Raw genomic sequence first — 18,946 nt, 5'->3', positions numbered from 1 at the left:
ATGACATACTAAGCCTAAAAAATGCATACAGATTCATGTTAGGAATCTGTAACCAGGCACTTTCGTATTGGGCTATCTTCTGTGTTTTTAGTCTTGCCTAGTCCAAAAGGTTCGAGCAAGTAACTGGTAAGAAAGCAGAGAAGGGACAATGGTCATCCCATTATTTCTTTATCCATCTGGCTTGGGAGTCTGGTCCTCGTTGTTCATACTGATCATCAGGGCTTTGTTCTTGAGAAGAAGCAATTGTCAAGCATGAAGATTCAGGATCACACATAAGTTCCAGTTCAGAAGATTTATTGTTCAAGCCTATACATAAGAATCTGGTCAACTAACAGTCAGCATTAAATAGGTGCTAGGTAAGAGTTAATAGAATTCAGGGGGGTGGGTGAACTTGGAATAATAATAATAATAATAATAATAATAATAATAATAATAATAATAATAATAATAATAATAATAATAATAGGAGAAGAAGAAGAAGAAGAAGAAGAAGAAGAAGAAGAAGAAGAAGAAGAAGAAGAAGAAGAAGAAGAGTAATAGTAGTAGTAGTTGGAAGGGAAGAAGAAGGAGGAGGAGAAGAAGAAGAAAAGTAGTAATAGTAAGGGAAGAAGAAGAAGAAGAAGAAGAAGAAGAAGAAGAAGAAGAAGAAGAAGAAGAAAGTAGTAATAGTAGTAGTAGTTGGAAGGGACCTTGGAGGTCATCTAGTCCAACCCCCTGCTCAGGCATGAAATCCTATACCATTTCAGACAAATGGCTGTCCAGTCTATGTCGTTTGTAAATGTTTGCGTTCGTTAATCTTTACACTTTTCATTTATGGATATATTTGTCTAAAAAGGTTGCTCTAGTGCATAGTGGAGCTGTTTCTTTTTCTTTGTTATGTGTGCCTGCGACTGTCAAGGTCTACTCCAGCAAATATTTAAAACAATACTGAAGTCATTCCTTCTGGCACTCACATGTTTATGAGCAAGGAACTGATGCTGCCTATTCTCTTTATTGCCATTTTCCCACTGACTCAACATGGTGCCTAACTATAGTTAATATATTAGAATGCTTAATTTAATTGGCTCTGTAAATCTGCTTTTTTGGAATGATTTCTCCCTGACTTTATTAAAGCAGTTTCAGAGCATTTAGTTAATATGACCTTCACATAACCATTTTGGATGCAGGCTAGCTTACATTTGGAGATGCTGGAGAGGAAGAAGGAGGAAATATCTATAACAGGAAAGTGTCAGAATTTTTTTTTTTTAATGAGTAACTTTGAGTAACCTTAGTTGCTGTTTCTAGAAGACTGTCTACTACTGTCTACTATATAGATAGTGCTCAACTTACAACAACAGTGGGCACTGGAATTTCGGTCACTAGTCAGTGCAATTGTTTAGCAAGTCATCACGTGATCAGATGATTTTACAATCATTTTATCATGGTTAAGTGAATTACAGTGGAAGTTAAGTGAATCTCTTGAGTCATTAAGCGAATCTAGCATCTCTTAATTGTTGGAAACCAGCTGGGAAGGTCACAAATTGTGATCACATAACAGCAAGATGTTGCGGACTTTGTAAATGTAAACTGCTCGCCAAATGCCCAATCACATGATTGTGGGGTTAGTACGATGGTCATGAGGATGAGACGTAAGTCATTTTTTCCGAGGCTATTATAACTTTTTTTTATTAAAAGTTAAGCAGTCATAAGTTGAGGATGTGAGTAAGGGAAAAGTTTTGCAAATATCCCCAGTGGGAATACTGACAGTTCAGAAGTTTGAAAACTTTACCAGTATTTTACGCATTCACTCATAAACCAATTGTATCCCATTTGTGCATTAATCTCCTTTTTTATTTGCTAAAACAAAATGCTTCATTGGATTTTGTAAGACTTTTGTGCATTTTGGTAATAACTTTGCACTTTTTAATGTACATTTGAACGTGTTCCTTTTTAATGCTGAAAACTGCATTTTTTTTTTAAAAAAGGGTGAGTTGGGAAAAACGAAGTTGAAAATAGGAACAATTTGCTTCCCAAGGCAGAACTGATGAGTTGGAAGTTCCCAAACTTTTCAGGCTGGTAGGCACATTTGGTCTTTCACAGGCATAATTTCTCAAAATAAATAATTGAAAGCTGCCATGAGCCCCAGGGGTTTGCGGATTCCGAAAATGGTTGTGATAGAGGACAAGCAATCATTCAGCACTGATTTGGCTGCCACAAAGAAGAGGGGGGTCAACTTATTTTCCAAAGCACCAGAAGGCAGGAGAAGAAACAATGGATGGAGAGAAGCAACCTGGAATGAAGGAGAAACTTTCTAAGAGAGAACAATTAACCAGTGGAACAGTTTGCCGTCAGAAGTTGTAGGTATTTAAGAAGAGATTGGACAGCCACTTGTCTGGAATGTTATAGGCAGGTCTCCTGCTTGAGTGGAGGGTTGGACTAGAAGGTGTCCAAAGTCCCTCCCAGCTCTGTTCTGATTGATTTAGTAAAATTCTGCTTGCCCTCCTTTTTTTCCCCCCCCTGGAATTTCTTCCAGTGGCAATTTCTGCTTACCTTTGACATTTCATCTAGTTAGTTATGCACACTTCCAATCAAAGTACAGGCTATCAAATTCTACTTTTTTATTGTCTGAGAAAGGTAAAGGTAAAGGTTCCCCCGCACATGCGTGCTAGTCATTTCCGACTCTAGGGGCCGGTGCTCATCTCCGTTTCAAAGCCGAAGAGCCAGCGCTTGTCTGAGGACGTCTCCGTGGTCATGTGGCCGGCATGACTAGATGCCAAAGGCGCACGGAACGCTGTTACCTTCCCACCATAGTGGTCCGTATTTTTCTACTTGCATTTTTACGTGCTTTCGAACTGCTAGGTTGGCAGAAGTTGGGACGAGTAACAGGCGCTCACTCTGCTACGCGGCACTCGGGATTCGACCCGCCAAACTGCCGACCTTCTGATCGACAGGCTCAGTGTCCTAACCCACTGAGCTACCACGTCCCTCATCTGAGAAAGTTATGGGATCCCTAATAAAGATGAGGCTGGGAGACCTGCACTTGAGGATATTGCTTTCCACAGAAACTATTAATAGATTTCTTCAGTTCCAAAATTGCTGCATTGCAATGGAAACAATAAAGAATTTTCTGGCACGTGAAAGAAAACCAAACTAAACTAAAATCTGTTTATGTTGTAAGCATTTGTGGACTTTATCAGATATTTCAATGATTATGGCCTTCTTTTTGTATCCAAAATTAGTTGGATAAGTCAAACATATTTTCTTAGGTGTTAGTAAATTATTTAGAAAATTTGAAATCTGTCTGCAAGAACGGGCAAAGGGAGACTATTCATTATATAGATGATAAGAAGCAGCATACATAGTACCTACTTAGAGATGAGAAATATAATCTGACAAGCCATTCAGCTATTACCAATGGCAATGTCCTTGTCCCGATACAAGGTATAATATTTTATGTTTAATCTCAAAGAGATGTAATCTGTCCCGCCACAACTTTGTGCATGCTTACTGTAGTTTTCACTCTATTTGAGAGAATCAAACACATTTTTTTTTAAAAAAAAGCAACACACACACACACACACACACCTATTTCCTGGTTAGATTTAGGTCAGTTTCATTTCCATTTGACCTTCTGCTTATTAAATGAAGAGATGAGATATGGTGAACAAAAGGAAATCAGAAGAGAAGAATATCATATGTCATGCCATGCCTATCTATAAAAAGATCAATCAGCATTTCATTTTTCCCATAGGAGAACAAGCAGCAATTTCATGAATATATGGCTTCCATCTTGCACCATTGGAAAAAGTTACTAGGAGTTCGTAGTATAAGGTCTTGCAAGGGATACCTGTTCATCTTATGTATGTATTTTAGAAGCTTGTCTTCTATTTCAAATCCCCCATCCCTGAAAAATGATGTAATTAATGGGATATGGAGAAGATAAATTACATTATTGTTGCCAATCTAGGCCTTGTCCTACAGTGGACTTCAATTCCATGCTGATTAGGAATTCTGGAATTATGAAGCTTAGTTAGAGAGAAATTGGGTTGTAAAACACATCAGTCCTACTGAAACCTTTGGAACAAACTGTGACAGTAAACAGTTCATATGCTTCACGAAAGATCAAGTTATTTAACCATGGTTAATTGAATTAATCACAGTTGGAAAAGTTCACATGTAACAAACCATGTTTATCTACCCAAACAGCTGAGCTCAGATGACAGTGTTTGCTAGAAACAAACAAATCTTATTGAAGTTATAAAAAAGACAAGTACAGAGGGGAAAATATGCAAAGAAAGCTCCTGAAATTTTATTTTGTTTGGAGGCTCTGAACTCATCTCAAGTGAGGGTAGAAAGTATATAGGGAAGCATATACACTGAATGCTAAAATGCCATTTGTTCTCACGATTTGAAAAGATGTTACAGTTGAAAAGATCCCAAGGGCTACGTAACAGATGTGCTTGCCAAATACATTAGTGGGTTTTTTTACTACTGTTGTAAAAAAAGTAGTCTTGTAAAAATGGTTTGCTTTGTGATTTCCCTGAATTTAGAACTTAACCCCTCGTGCCTTAATATTCAACTTATCCTTTTATAAAGGAAAATGTTTCTCAATTTTCTTTATGTGTAGGTGAGATGCTTGGACTGGATAAAAAAAAAGCAACTTACATTTTTGAAAGTATCGTAATATAATATATTGATCCAAAACACACTTGTTCAAAACAAATCAGATTGAATTCACAATTGTTTTCACACCAAATATGAATTTATTATGATTTATGTCTAAAGTATTTTTTGTATTTTCTCTAAGCATATTTAGGATTGGTCCCTAGAATAATTTGAAACAAGAAACATTGGATTTGGATCTAATTACCATTTGCAGCATGATTTCAGCTTGTGGTTTTATTCTTTAATTTGCCCTTAACCCTCAACTATACAATTATAACTTCTCTCTTTTGAGAATTTAATACAATAGTAAATATACATGCTATCTAAAATTACTTATTGTAAAATAAATGGGGCTTCAATACTTCATTTTTGCTTAGCTAATATGCAAGAGACTGAAATATGCTGTCACTCAAGGAAAAACTCATTATTTTGAATGCAGTCAGAGCCACACTAAGGGAATTAGCATCTTGTAGTTTAGAAGTCAGCAATTGCAGTCTTGTAATGTAGCAGAAATGATATGAGACAAAACTGGATAACATTTGAATTGCTTCATCAAGCTTTAATAGACAGAGCTGAAGTAGCTTTGCCAAGTTAAAAAAAAAGATATTTAAAAAAGAGTAATCTGAGCAGCTTTCCTTAAGTAATCTATAGCAGCTTTCCTTGAGGCTGCAGTGTTCTCTTATACTGGGATTTTTATTTACACAAGGGGGAACCGGTCTGCACTCTGGGGGTTCAAACCCAGGTCCGTGAGATGGAGTGAGCTACCGTTGCTCAATTCCTAGCTCCTGCCCACCCAGCAGGCAATATTGCAAGTAGATAAAAGGTACCACTTCAGTGGGGGGGAAAAGCCCTATTTGTGTTTGTGTGTGCAGAGAACGGCACTGGACCTGGCCAAATGAAAGGCATCACGACACTAGGTGGGGCAAGATCGGCAAAGGAGCCTGGAAAAGCCAGCAACCTGAGTGCCGCTAGCTAATTGGTGTAAAGCTACTTTGCCCCCTGCGGTTCATCAAGGATAGGCGCTCAAGCACTGAATGGAATGAACTAGCAATCTAGGCTGTCAGGACTACATTGGGTCTAGCATGTGTAGATTTCCCTGACATTATATGCCATACGCCAGACATGTCAAACACAAGGCCCGGGGGCCGGATCTGGCCCGTGAAGTGGTTTCATGTGGCCCGCGAAGCCATCCTGGAAACAGTGAGGGAACGGCCCCCACTACCTTGGCCCTGGCCCAGAGACCCTCCTTCTGCCAGAGACCCTCAGATCTGTCCCACTCCTGCCCAGGCTCCCATAGGCACCCTTGATGCGAAGGATGTAGAGCTGGCCACGCCCACCCAGTAGGCCATACGCACTCTAGCCACACCCACCCAGTAGGCCACGCCCACCTTGGCCATACCCACCTGGCCCCCTGAGGGCAACCGCAATGCTGATGCGGCCCTCAATGAAATTGAGTTTGACACCCCTGCCATACGCTAAATAATAAATTCATTTAAACGTTAGTGTAGCAAATACTAAAGAGTTAGAAAAAGAGACAGGGAAGGCAAATGAAGCAATCATGGGCTTAAAATCTTATTTTGTTTGCAAGCAATGTAGCTGAGTGATTAAGGTGTTGCGTTTCAATTTTGGGAGGTTCAGTTTAAGTTCCTGTTGGATCTTGGAGTTCCCTAGGTTACTCTGAGCAAAGTCCGATCTATATTAGGAGGTTGTTTTTGTGGAGATTGAATTAGACAAGATACCCACCACCACCACCACCCTTCAAGATGTTAGGGAAAAGGTAGCATAGAAAACGCAGTGAATCAAAAAGGCTCAACCATTTTATACTTGAGATTATTTGATAGCTTGTCTTTTATAAAAAAAAAATATATCTCCATAAATATGCTTGGAGAGCCCAGTATCATTTGAGATCTTAGATTGCACCATGAGATTGGTTCACCCATCATCTCTGCTGCGAAAGCATTCCATTAGATGTTTCTTCTCTGAGGAAATCTAGCCCGAGCTGCTGCTGAGGGAAAAATTCATAATCTTCCTGAGGTGCTCCAGTTGCATAAACCTACATTCCCAGAATTCCCTTGACATATTTAGTTGGAGCCAAATTAAGAAAGACTGACTTTAGAAGAGAGAGCTAATGTTTGAGTTTTATTTTTTCCTCTTTCTTCCCAACGTTGTTCCCTTTCACACAATTTTTCATTACATTTGGCCCCATATACTCCAGGTTTAATTTGCACACCCAGTAGATGCAAGTTGACAGGGCATATTTCAGTCCCTCCCTTCCCCAGAGATAAGGGAAGCAAAGGCTCATATGCTGGCATTCTTGGTCTTCTCTCTGGACCAATTTACTCTTCAAGGTCAAGATGACCTCTTTCCTGTAGTCACTTAGGAAGGCAATGCTCTTCCACAGATTTTATTGATTTTATTTAAAAGATTTGTTTTGCCACTTATCTAAGATCACAACTCTAAGATCAAACATTGTTTGGAGAAGATTCATAACGTTGACAGGAAGCTGCTGATAGGTAGGCCAATTGATGATATTAGTGTTTTACTATGGTTTCACATGTCTTTTAATCTTTGATGATTGTAGGCTTATAATATATGGAGGAGGCCATATACAAATATCTACAAATAAATGGATCCTTTTATATATATATTTGAGGGTAGGATGTGCTTTATTATTTATTGCCTTCTCAGCTCTGGCTGCATTTTCCAACAGAATAATGACAAATCATAAACAACTATTCAATTTTCAGACACTGTTTTAATCACAGAAACCTGTGGACATGTACTTTTAATCTTGGAATTTAAGAAGTGGCCTTATCTTATTCAGGCTATTGATCTGTCTACCTCAGGGGTGTCAAACTGCCGGCCTGCGGGCGTGATGTGTCATGAAGAAACCATGCCTACCCCATTGCCATCAATGGGGAAAAACCTCCAATACGTCATGCGATGTCACGTTACGTCACGAGTTTGACATGTCTGGTCTAGCTTATACCTGGCAAAACTGATTGGCAGCAGTCATCCAGGATTTGGGCATAGTTTTTCCATCCCTACTGACTTGAGACCATCTAAAACCTTCGTGTTTTCAAGCAAACTAGTTTGAAACAGGAGACAGCTTTTGCTCTCCTACCTTGAAATTCTTCTTCAAAAGTATCTATCTGCCTGGCTGGTATTCAGGAACTTAATGCAAATTCTGATCCCCTTGGGTTTGACCTGTACTTTTGATAGATGTACTCCTGAACTTACAACTATAACTGAGCCCAAAATTTCTGTTACTAAGTGAGACATTTGTTAAGTGCGTTTTGCCCCATTTTACGACATTTCTTGCTGCATTTGTTATGTGAATCACTGCAGTTGTTAGGTTAGTATCATGTTTGTTAAGTGAATCTGACTTCCCCATTGTCTATGTTTGAAGGTCTCAAAAGGTGATCACATGACCCCGGGACACTGTATCGGTCATAAATATGAGTCAGTTGCCAAGCATCTGAATTTTGATCACATGACCATGGGGATGCTGCAATGGTCATAAATCACTTTTTCCACTGCCATTATAACTTCTAACGGTCACTAAATAGGTCAAAGACTGCCTGTACTTTTTTAGGAAGCCAGTTTGGGCAAACTCTCCTTAGATACCTTGGGTAGATTGGCATTCAAAGTTAACCTTAAAAATGGGTAGAGAGGAAGCAAGCCTCCTATCCAAAATTGTTTAGTTGATGAAGTTTTGATGCTAGTCTCCAGATTTCCACAAAGCATAATTAATGGAGTGAGTTCATACTTTTCCCCTTTTAGAGTCAAAGTAGAATGTTCATTTGGCCGACTTGCATGAATAATCCATCACTGTGAATCATTAACTTACAAGACAAGTTATGGTAATTGATGTCTTTATCCAAGCTTTAGAAGCATTAGGGGAAATAATTTATTTTCCTATGCTGGCAAATGTTTTAATGCATTTGTTTGTTTTATCATGCTCCACACACTGAAAAGAATTGTGTTGTAATCTTAATCAAACTTGCTTCAGGGTCAGTGCTTTTGAGAAATGAAAAACGCTTGTTCCCATCTAAACGTATTAACCTCAGGTTTCCTTGGAATAAAGAAAAAAAGAAATACATTTCAGGGCACTTTAATTTTATTTTTTTGCACTGTCCTTCTGTATGAGTAATTTTACATAGTTTGTACAAAAGCTTATTATTTTTCATGTGTCTGTAAACTACTGTAAGCCTCACCTTGAGCAGAAGAGTTAGGATACAAATATTATACAGAAATGTTTACTTCTTCATATGCCATTAGCAGTGCACCACCTGTGAAAGCTGTAGTGTAGGTGTGATTTATATTTTGCATGTGAACTCTTCACAACCTACAATAGTGTAGTGGTTGTTCTTCTCTGCCAACATGAGTTGGATGTTGGAGGTTGACCCAAATGCATTTGGAAGCTGCCATTATGCTAACCATTAGCTCAGTGTGGAAGGAAAATCTGTATGTAGATAAAGAAATAACAAATGCAATTTTGCTCTGCATTTTGATTGAGCTGGAAACCCAGGTGATCATGGGCAAGACCTGGAGGGGAAATATACCCATCTGGAGGAGAGAGAAAGACTGTAGACCTGGTTTGGTGTGTGCTTGGCTGAGGAATTATGGGAGTTGAAGTCCATGAGTCATAAAAGGGCTGAGTTTGAAGACCCCTGCTCTATAGGCATGAAAGCCAGCTGGATGACTTTGGGCCAATCACCAGAACATCGTGAGTTCCCCCTTAAGCATGAAAGCCAGCTGAGTGACTTTGGGGCAGTTGCTCTTAGCTCAATGTATCTCACAAAGTTCTTGTGGGGGGAATGGGAGGTAGAAGGAGTATTAGATATTATAAAGTACTAAAGGCAAATCTAGACAGCACAGTAAAAAGCAGAGACATCACCCTGTCAACAAAAGTGCGTATAGTCAAGGCTATGGTCTTCCCAGTTGCAATGTATGGCAGTGAAAGTTGGACCATAAGAAAGGCTGAGCGCAAAAGAATTGAGGCCTTTGAACTCTGGTGCTGGAGAAGACTCCTGCGAGTCCCTTGGACTGCAAGGCGATCAAACCGGTCAGTCCTAGAGGAGATCAACCCTGACTGCTCTTTAGAAGGCCAGATCCTGAAGCTAAAACTCAAATACTTTGGCCACCTAATGAGAAGGAAGGACTCACTGGAGAAGAGCCTAATGCTGGGAAAGATTGAGGGCAATAGAAGAAGGGGACGACAGAGAATGAGGTGGCTGGATGGAGTCACTGAAGCAGTAGGCGTGAGCTTAAATGGACTCCAGAAGATGGTAGAGGACAGGAAAGCCTGGAGGAACATTGTCCATAGGGTCGCGATGGGTCGGACACGACTTCGCAACTAACAACAACAACAACAAAAGGCAGAATTTTTAAAAAATCTTAAAACAATAGAATAAGAAGAGGTTTTGCCCATGTTAGCTGGGAATCCAATACATTCTGGAGGTTTTTACTTTGGGAAGAAATTGAAAGAATTTCTCTGTTCACAGATTTATATTGAGCTGGTATATGTATGTCTGTAATTGGGGAAAATGTGACTTAACAGAGGCATTATCAGAAGAATTATTATTCTTATGTTCGTAAATTAAAATGGAATAATTGGAAGATCCTGGCTGTATTTCTGCCCACTGAGCAGATTGATTGTCATACGGCTTAAACTTTTATATTTATCCGTGAAACAAATTGTTACGATTTATAGTGTTTTTTTTGTTCTAGGTTGGATCCTGTTGGTTATGATGTATATTTATTACTATTTATATATTTTGTTGGAAGAAGTTTTGATTTTTCATTTCAAAAGATTTCATTCCTGTTCTCCATTATAGAACTTCATAATAGCCTGGTTCACCCTTACATTAAGCTATAATGAGTTTAACCATAATCACCACAGTCCTGACCAACATGCTAAGCCATACACTTTTATTTGCAAACCACAGAAGGCAGTGGTCATGTATCATATGAAACCAAATAAACCACACTACAGCTTAATGTGGTGGGTGAACTAAGCCCAAATGTCTCTTATGAAAACAATAAATTGAGTTTTTGGCAGTGGCTAAACTACCTAGGTTTATAATATTTATTTAAGCAAAACATAATATGCCTGAGAATGAACAGCTACTGCATGTTTTTTTAGGAGGAGAAAAAATTGTAGACTCTTTGGAATTTTTTTGTGGGGGTGGGGTGGGGGGGAAGGGAAGTAAAGTTCAGCTGAAGATTCCTTAATCACTACTGTACCATGGACATTGACAAAAGCTGAACTTAGATTTCGACTTACAACCATTGTTGGGGCCAGAATTTTTGTTGCTAAGCAAAGTGATTACGGTAAGTGAAAGTCCTTCAGGTATTGGAAAACTGGTATCATATCTTCTTCAGACTATATATGCCTAGCTCTTTTAACTCTTCTTTCAAAAAATTAGCCTAGCACCATCTTTGTTTCTCTTTTGTGCACCTTTTCTAATTCCTCAGCCGCCTCCTACTATTTGGTGATCAAAACTGAACGTGTTATTCCAGGTGCAGTCAGATCAGTGTATATTTCTGTAGATGCAGCCCAAGATTGCATTGACTTTTTTTTGGCAGTTGCAACACACTCTTGGCTTATGTTTTATCAGGATACCCAATTCCTTCTCACAAAGAATTGCTGTTTAGACAGGTATGACTTGTCTATTTATTTATTTATTTGGTTGATTGGTTATCATATCATATTTATATAACCACCCATTTCATAGAACATGACTCTGGGTAGCATACAATAAAACCATTAAAATATGGTTCTGTGGTTCATTGATATTACTATTTCAAAAGGCTAAGCAAGAGTATTACATATTATGAACAGTGGAGCCACTTCAAGAGATCATTGTTCCATTAACACCCCTAAGCCTGTTGACGCATCCAAGTTAGGAAAGATTTCCAGAAGGATGAGAAGAAGGAGCCAATCTCACATTGCAAAAAAATTACAACGCTTCCAGATGGTCTTTTCCACTTAAAGTACACTATAGAAGTCTACCTGAGAGATGACTAAGGCATAAGTGACTGTGAGGAGAGCCTCCTGATTCAGGAATGAGTGCAACTGGCATACAACATGAGATTGCACAAAAGCCCTCCTAGCCATGACAGCCACCTGCCCTTTCAGCAGGAAGGACCCCCAAGTAGCATGCAGGGTCTGTCTGGGTCACTATAACCCCATCAAAGATGGTATAGTCCTAAACCGACAGGCCCAAAAACGTGTAGTGACTCAATCTTACCAAGAGTCCAGTGAGGCTGTTGTTCTCATCGAGACTATCACAGCCTCCAGGCACTCCAGGTAAGATATCAATGGGATCATTTGTCTGATTTTTTTTCTATCCAAGTGCAGAAACCTCCATGTTTCACTAGTGATTGGCCCAATGTTTGAGTCTATAATAACCTTTAAAACCTCGAGTCAGCTTTCAAAAATCTTTGAAACCTACTTTGTGTTATCTGAAAATTTCCTAAACATCCCTACTATCCCCTTATCTAAGTCAATTATAAAAAGGCTGAATAGCACGAACAGCACTGGATCTAGAACACAGCCTTAAGGTATCCCATTGCCTACTTCTCTCCATGTAGACATAGGACTATACGTATCACTGAGGCCCACATGTTGAGTACGGTTGTTGGACCAAATGTGAATTCTTCTGGTAGTGGTAATGACCCTCCAACCCATGTTTTAATCAAGTAGGAGGCTATGGTCAACTTTATCAAACACTTTGCTGAAGTCTAGGTACACTACGTTCAAGTCATTCCCTTGGTCTACTAATTTAGTCATTTTGTCAAAAAATGCTATACTGTATAGTTTGTCTGGCACAACCTGTTTTTAACAGCTTCATGTTACAGTGATATTACCTGGAAATCCACTGTTTTATCTTTTCTAGAATTTTTCAAGATATTATTATCTAGCTGACTTGTCTATATTTTCCTCAGTCTACTTTTTTCTATTTTAAAGATTGAACCAATACTGTATTAGCTCTTCAATCTTCTGACATTTTCCCTGTACTCAAAGTTTTCAAAGAATACAGGTAATGATTTTTAGCACCTTGGGATGTAATCCATCTGCCCTTTGAATTTGAACTCATTCAAAGCAGCTAAGTGTTCTTTCACATTTCCTTGCCTATTTTTGACCTGCATTTCTCTTCTGCTCCCTACGGTGCACCTTCTGACAGGTTGGACTACTTTTCCCTTTTGTGGAATGACAGATGCAAAATAAGACTTAATCAGTTCAGCATTCTCCCTGTGGTCTCTCACCATCTTGCCACTTTCTCGCCCAGCAGATTTCCCATTTTCTTGATATTTCTCTCCTTCTGCATTACACAAAGAAGTGTTTTGTTGTTCTTGTTGCATTCATTGCAACCCTTGGCTCATTCTGTGTCTTAGACCTCCTGACCCCAACCTTACAGATTCAGGCTGTGAGGAGGACCAAAGCTCAGTGTGAAGTTTTTAAACAAAATGTACTGATGGAGCACATCTGTTGATTTATTTGCAAAGTTGAATGAGCCAACTCACAAGGCAGTATATTTTAAAATTTAGATTACATTAAAAAAGTTGCTTTGCAAGGTGTAAGCTTTAATGTATGAAATCTATGCTATAAAATATCCTGATAGCCATATAGTCCAGATAGCTTTAAAAGGAGGCTAGGGAAGCAATAGAAGTGCAGCTTCATCAAATGCTATTAAGTATAAAACTTATGGGGGACCTTAAGGATTGATACTTTAGAATGTTCTGGAAAACAAGATTAGATTTCCTGCATCTTCTTTTATGGAATCCTGGTTCACTGAACAAATTAAGGATGAACTAATTTATGCACTTTATGGAAAATTGTAGTTGGAATTTGTGGGAACACCATGATCAACTGGAAAGAATTTGATCTGCTTCAGCCAGGGTCTGTCTATTTCAATCTTTCCTGCCTATTCAGTCTTTTTTCCTGCTCTTGTGTGAGATTTTAATTCCTTGATTACCTGGAATTTCTGATGTTAGCTATCTTACAAGCCACCTCTCCATTCTTCTCTCATCCAGACATACACCTGAAAGAGCTGTCAGTCAGAAGTCAGAAACGTCTTGGTAAGCAAACATGGTCTAATTTTAAACCAGACACTGATACCAAAAAAAACCATGAGTGGCAGGGAATGAAAGTCTAAAAGGAAGAGCCAAGGGCAAAATATAAGATGATTTGAACATCTACAGAGTATTAACTACTACAAAAGGTAAAGGTTCCCCCGCACATGCGTGCTAGTCGTTTCCGACTCTAGGGGTCGGTGCTCATCTCCGTTTCAAAGCCAAAGAGCCAGCGCTTGTCCGCGGACATCTCCGTGGTCATGTGGCCGGCATGACTAGACGCCAAAGGCGCACGGAACGCTGTTACCTTCCCAGTGGTCCCTATTTTTCTACTTGCATTTTCACATGCTTTCGAAGTGCTAGGTTGGCAGAAGCTGGGACGAGTAACAGGCGCACACTCTGCTACGTGGCACTCGGGATTCGACCCGTCAAACTGCCGACCTTCTGATCGACAAGCTCAGCGTCCTAACCCACTGAGCCACCGCGTCCCCTACAAAAGGTATAGTGATACAGAATATTACTACTGCAAGTAGTAATGTATGTGTATGCTGTAGCTGCAGTGCAGTTGGTACACAGGTGGGTACTGTGACATGGTATGAGTGCGGCCATGCATGTGGGTGGGTGCTCTGGCACAAATGCAGGTGTGTGGAGGGTGAGTGCTATAGTGTGAGTGTGACCAGTTGCAGCACTGCATGCCATAGCATAGCACAAGTGTGGACGGGGATGGGTGTGCTATGGTCCAGCACATGGGATTCACACTCACCCTATTTCCTGGGGGTTCCTCAAGAGAAAAAACGGCGGGAGCAACTTACCAGACTAACTTAGGACCTCTTTCCAACATGCCCATTGATTTTGCATGTGGGAAGTTGAATGGGAAGGTTGCAAATGGCGGTTATGTGACTGCATAACACTCATAAGTGTGAGCTGTTTGTCAAATGCCTGTATTGCAATTATGACTGAGGATGGTACGCCGGTCACAACTTAGAGAACCGATTGTAAATCCCCCTTGTTCAGTGCTGTTGTAACTTTGAATAGTTGCTGAATAAGAGGTCTACTAAGCACTACTTAGGGGACGCGGTGGCTCAGTGGGTTAGGACACTGAGCTTGTTGATCAGATGGTTGACAGTTTGGCGGGTCGAATCCCAAATGCCACGTAACAGAGTGAGCGCTTGTTACTCGTCCCAGCTTCTGCCAACCTAGCAGTTCGAAAGCACGTAAAAATGCAAGTAGAAAAATAGGGACCACTACGGTGGGAAGGTAACAGTGTTCTGTGTGCCTTTGGCGTCTAGGCATGCCGGCCACAGGACCACGGAGACGTCCTCGGACAAGTGCTGGCTCTTCGGCTTTGAAATAGAGATGAGCACCGGTTCCTAGAGTTGGAAACGACTAGCACACATGTGCAGGGGAACCTTTACCTTTACCTTTTTAAGGACTACTTGTATGTTTATGGGGTACATAACATAGATCTTAATATACCAGCAGCATGAAGGAGATGATGATGGTGGTGATTGTGATGATTGTGATGATGATGATGATTGATGATTTGGATTCTAATCTGAAACACAGGTTTGGTTTGATTTTTGCTTAGCATGTTGTGTCCATGTTATGTTATGGTTTACAGTGTAATGAACTGTACAAATCCAACCCATTATATTCTCTTCAGTAAAACTATAATAGTGAAATTAAAAAACAAACAAACCCACAAACAGTATTCATCCCTTGCATGGAGAAACTCCTGTTCCTTCTTGGGGTTTTTTTTGTTTTTTTTGTTTTTGTTTTTTTACTGAGGTAAATTTAGTTTTTTCTATCACCTTACTTTTGGTGCTATCAAAGGGATACCCTCATTTGCAGATGAGGCAAAATCAGTGGACTTTGCCCTGTTATATTCCCACCTTTATGCAGCAACCAACTCGTCTTCTATAATTCCCTTTTTATCTCTAATGGCAAATTTGGTGGTGGAAACATGTTTATGTACTATTAGATCATCAAGATGTGACTACCGAATAGATGGCCAAGTTCTAAACAACCACCATCCATCTGTCAACAGTTATTCAGTATATGCTCTCAATATTTTTATGTGTTTCAATTACATGATTCTGGGGCAGTGAATTTTTTATTTCAGCTGGTCATAGATTATAATAATGAGGATATTTATTTAGAAGTATGGCACTAGTCTGAGCATCCTTTTGCATAGCTGATATGCATTACTATGCATGTCAGTGTGCACCAGAATATTTTTTTGGCTCAGCATGGCTGTTCCTAACTCATTAAAAAAAATATCTGCTTCAGGCAATAAATATACCGTAAATAAAAGCAGGGGATACGATTTAAGTGGAAGACAAAAAATTCTTTTCTTGCACAGCCCATTGAAAGCCGAGGTTCATCAGCTTATTGCAAAAAAAGAGAAAAGCTATTAATCCTCTTACCTGGCTTAGTCTAAGGATGGGATCCTGAAAGCCTCTTACTACTCATTCACCTTTCAATAGCCCTGAATCTCCAAAAAGTATCAAAACACATGTTACAATGACTGACAAGGAAAATAATATACGTTGTTGAGAAGATAGGCATCATGCTGATAAATGGTGCTGACATCTTTCAGGATGCCATTTACCATTCGTACTGCCAAATAAATATGTCATAAATGCCTTGGGAATCTGGAATATTTATTGGTGCCTGTTTATTAGTATGCCATGGTAAGAAAACTGAGTGGGAGATAAAGGAACATTCCATCCTTTTACCAAACAATACATCTGCCCAATAGTTTTTTCAGCAGAACAGACAGTTTGATGTAGTGGTTAAGGCACCAAGCTAGAAACTGGGAGACCATGAATTCTAGTCCTACTTTAAGCATGAAGCGAACTGGTTGACCTTGGACCAGTCACACTCTCTTAGCCTAGGAAGAAGAGGCAATAGCAGACCAGTTCTGAAAAATATTGCTGGGAATCAGTACTGACTCAACAATACACATTCCTAGAATCAGAATCCTCTTTTGCATCAGTCAGTGCTTTTATAATTTAGTGGATTTCATTACTTTCAGCAAAGTACTCAGGGACTCATTAATGGCTAAGAGCCCTGGTGGCGCAATGGTTAGAATATAGTATTGCAGGCTAATTCACTGTTCACTGCCAGCAGTTTGGTCCTGGTCGGCTCAAGATTGACTCAGCCTTCCATCCTTCCGAGGTTGGTAAAATGAGGAACCAGATTGTTGAGGGCAATATGCTGACTCTGTAAACCATGTAGAGAAGGCTGGAAAGCACTATGAGGCAGTATATTAAGTATAAGTCCTATTGCTATTGCTAAATGTGGAGCATTATTTTGTTGCAGATAACGAGTATGTTGAAATATTTGGAAAATTTAACTATAGATCATCTGAAAGTGTAATCAATGCTGATTCCATCCAATCCCCATGACTGAAATCATCTTCATCCAGAATCCTTTAAACCTGTTTTGGAATGTCATCTCCACAATCTTCCCTAAAAAGCAAATTGTCCAGGATGGTGAAATTCTGAAGAGTAGTACCCCAGTAAATAAAAAGAACCAGAGCTAAAATTAGTGTTCCTCAGAGGAAATAAGAATGCCTTTTTATCCAATGCCCCATTGATTTGTCTATAATTATAAGCAGGAGAGGCACTTTGGTTTCTTTCTTCTTTAAGTAGCTTGCACAAGACCACTACTGCGTTTTTATTTAACTATACAATCAGTTCTTTGCCAACTTGGCTGTATGAAAGTGTTATATTTGTTCTGAATGTTTATTTCCTAATCTCTTATTTTTTTTAAAAAAAATCTATAAATAAGGTCTGTGTGTATAATTCATTTATTCTCCAAGAAGATACTTTAATTTTGATTTAATTCCAAAATGTTTTTTTTTAAAAAAAAAGAACACAGAATGTGTCTCTCTTTCTCTTTCTTTTGGAACAACAATGGCTTCCTTCAGAACTTGACAATCTCATTATATTGATAATCCTTAGCTTTTCAAGAAACAGAAAAGTACGGTAGCTTTGAATTCAGTTTCCCTAATTTGGTTGCTAGTGGAGTAGATGGTTTTACAACTCCCGGTAGGACATCTTCATTAGCTGAATGGGTTTATGGCCAGAGCCCATTGCCAGAATTATTCCCTTTCCATGATTCAAGAACCTTTGCCAATGTATAGACTGCCAAGAATTGCCGGGTCTTTGTTGGCCTGGAGAGGATTCATTTTGGAATGATCGTCGTTCCATTTTGAATGCAGCATTATTGGTAGGCTGTCAATGCTTTGGCTGATGTGACCGTTAATTCATAATTATTTCCAAGAGTAATTACAGGCTGATGGAGGGATCGCCAGTGATTGTTGCTCTTATTTTTTGTCTTGCAATCTATAATTAATTGGCCATAAAGCTGAAAAACATTGGAGAAGCAACAGCTGTGGATTTAAAATACTTAGTAATGATAAATTGGCATTTCTAACCCACAGAACTGTATCATCTCCTATCACCCCTAAAGGCTTACTCTATAACACTATTTCCTCATTGTGGCATCTTTATGTGACTAGCAGAGATTTATGTTTCCAGGATGCAGAGGTCTGCTTCTAAATTTAATCTTTGCCGTGCATTAAATATAACTTTATTGAATAAACATAGGGAGTATTTGGAATATAGACAGGTCTTTGGAAACAAAATAGCAGTCCTCATTTAGGAACAGGTAAATTTGTAGTTGTACTTCTCCAGCTAGTATCCTTTGGCATTTACATAAATCAATACTTTTTGGCATTTACATAAGTGAAAATTATATGGAAGTTTTAATTAACATTTTATTAAACAGGAGAAATTTACACTCAGCTAATAAAAGCCATACATTATCACCTTGCCAAATTATTACTCATGTTTGCTTTCTGCCAACAGAGTAATATGCAAAAGTCCCTTTGCTCAAATAAAGTAAACTTTCTCCAAATTGATGCAACCGAAACACTCATTAATATGGATATTCATAAATCTGAGTTAATGAGTGGACCCTGAATCTATTTCCCGGTGACCTGAGCATCTGCCACATAGTCTGGCTATTTCTGTATATATTAAATAATTGGATGAGTTCAGTCAAAAAAAGTTGTAAGAAGCCACTGCAGTTGAATAGTTCTTTTTAGGCATAGCCTAGTCAAAGGCCACTAGCAGACCCAACACCAGGACATAAAGACAGATGAAACTTTTCATAAGTCTTACTTGCATCGTTGTAAGTTGTTAAACCAGAA

General features: G+C 39.1%; 1 protein-coding gene across 2 annotated transcripts in view; it reads left to right on the top strand.

Moving 5' to 3' along the window:
- Positions 1-18,946, top strand: part of SERPINI1 (serpin family I member 1) — a 108,037-nt gene that overhangs the window by 13,445 nt on the left and 75,646 nt on the right. Inside the window, exon 1 of one of the 2 annotated variants that reach the window (XM_081328748.1) lies at positions 13,706-13,731. The exons of the other annotated variant lie outside the window; for it this stretch is intronic. The gene's annotated coding sequence lies outside the window, so the exon portion shown is untranslated. Of the gene's footprint in view, positions 1-13,705; positions 13,732-18,946 lie in introns of those variants that run through there. 2 annotated transcript variants of the gene reach the window in all.

This window comes from Vipera berus, assembly GCF_964194415.1.
Source record: "Vipera berus genome assembly, chromosome: 5".
Classification (NCBI taxonomy): Eukaryota; Metazoa; Chordata; class Lepidosauria; order Squamata; family Viperidae; genus Vipera; species Vipera berus.
Note: the sequence above shows the minus strand (reverse complement) of the source record. Positions and strands in the feature narration are given on the sequence as shown.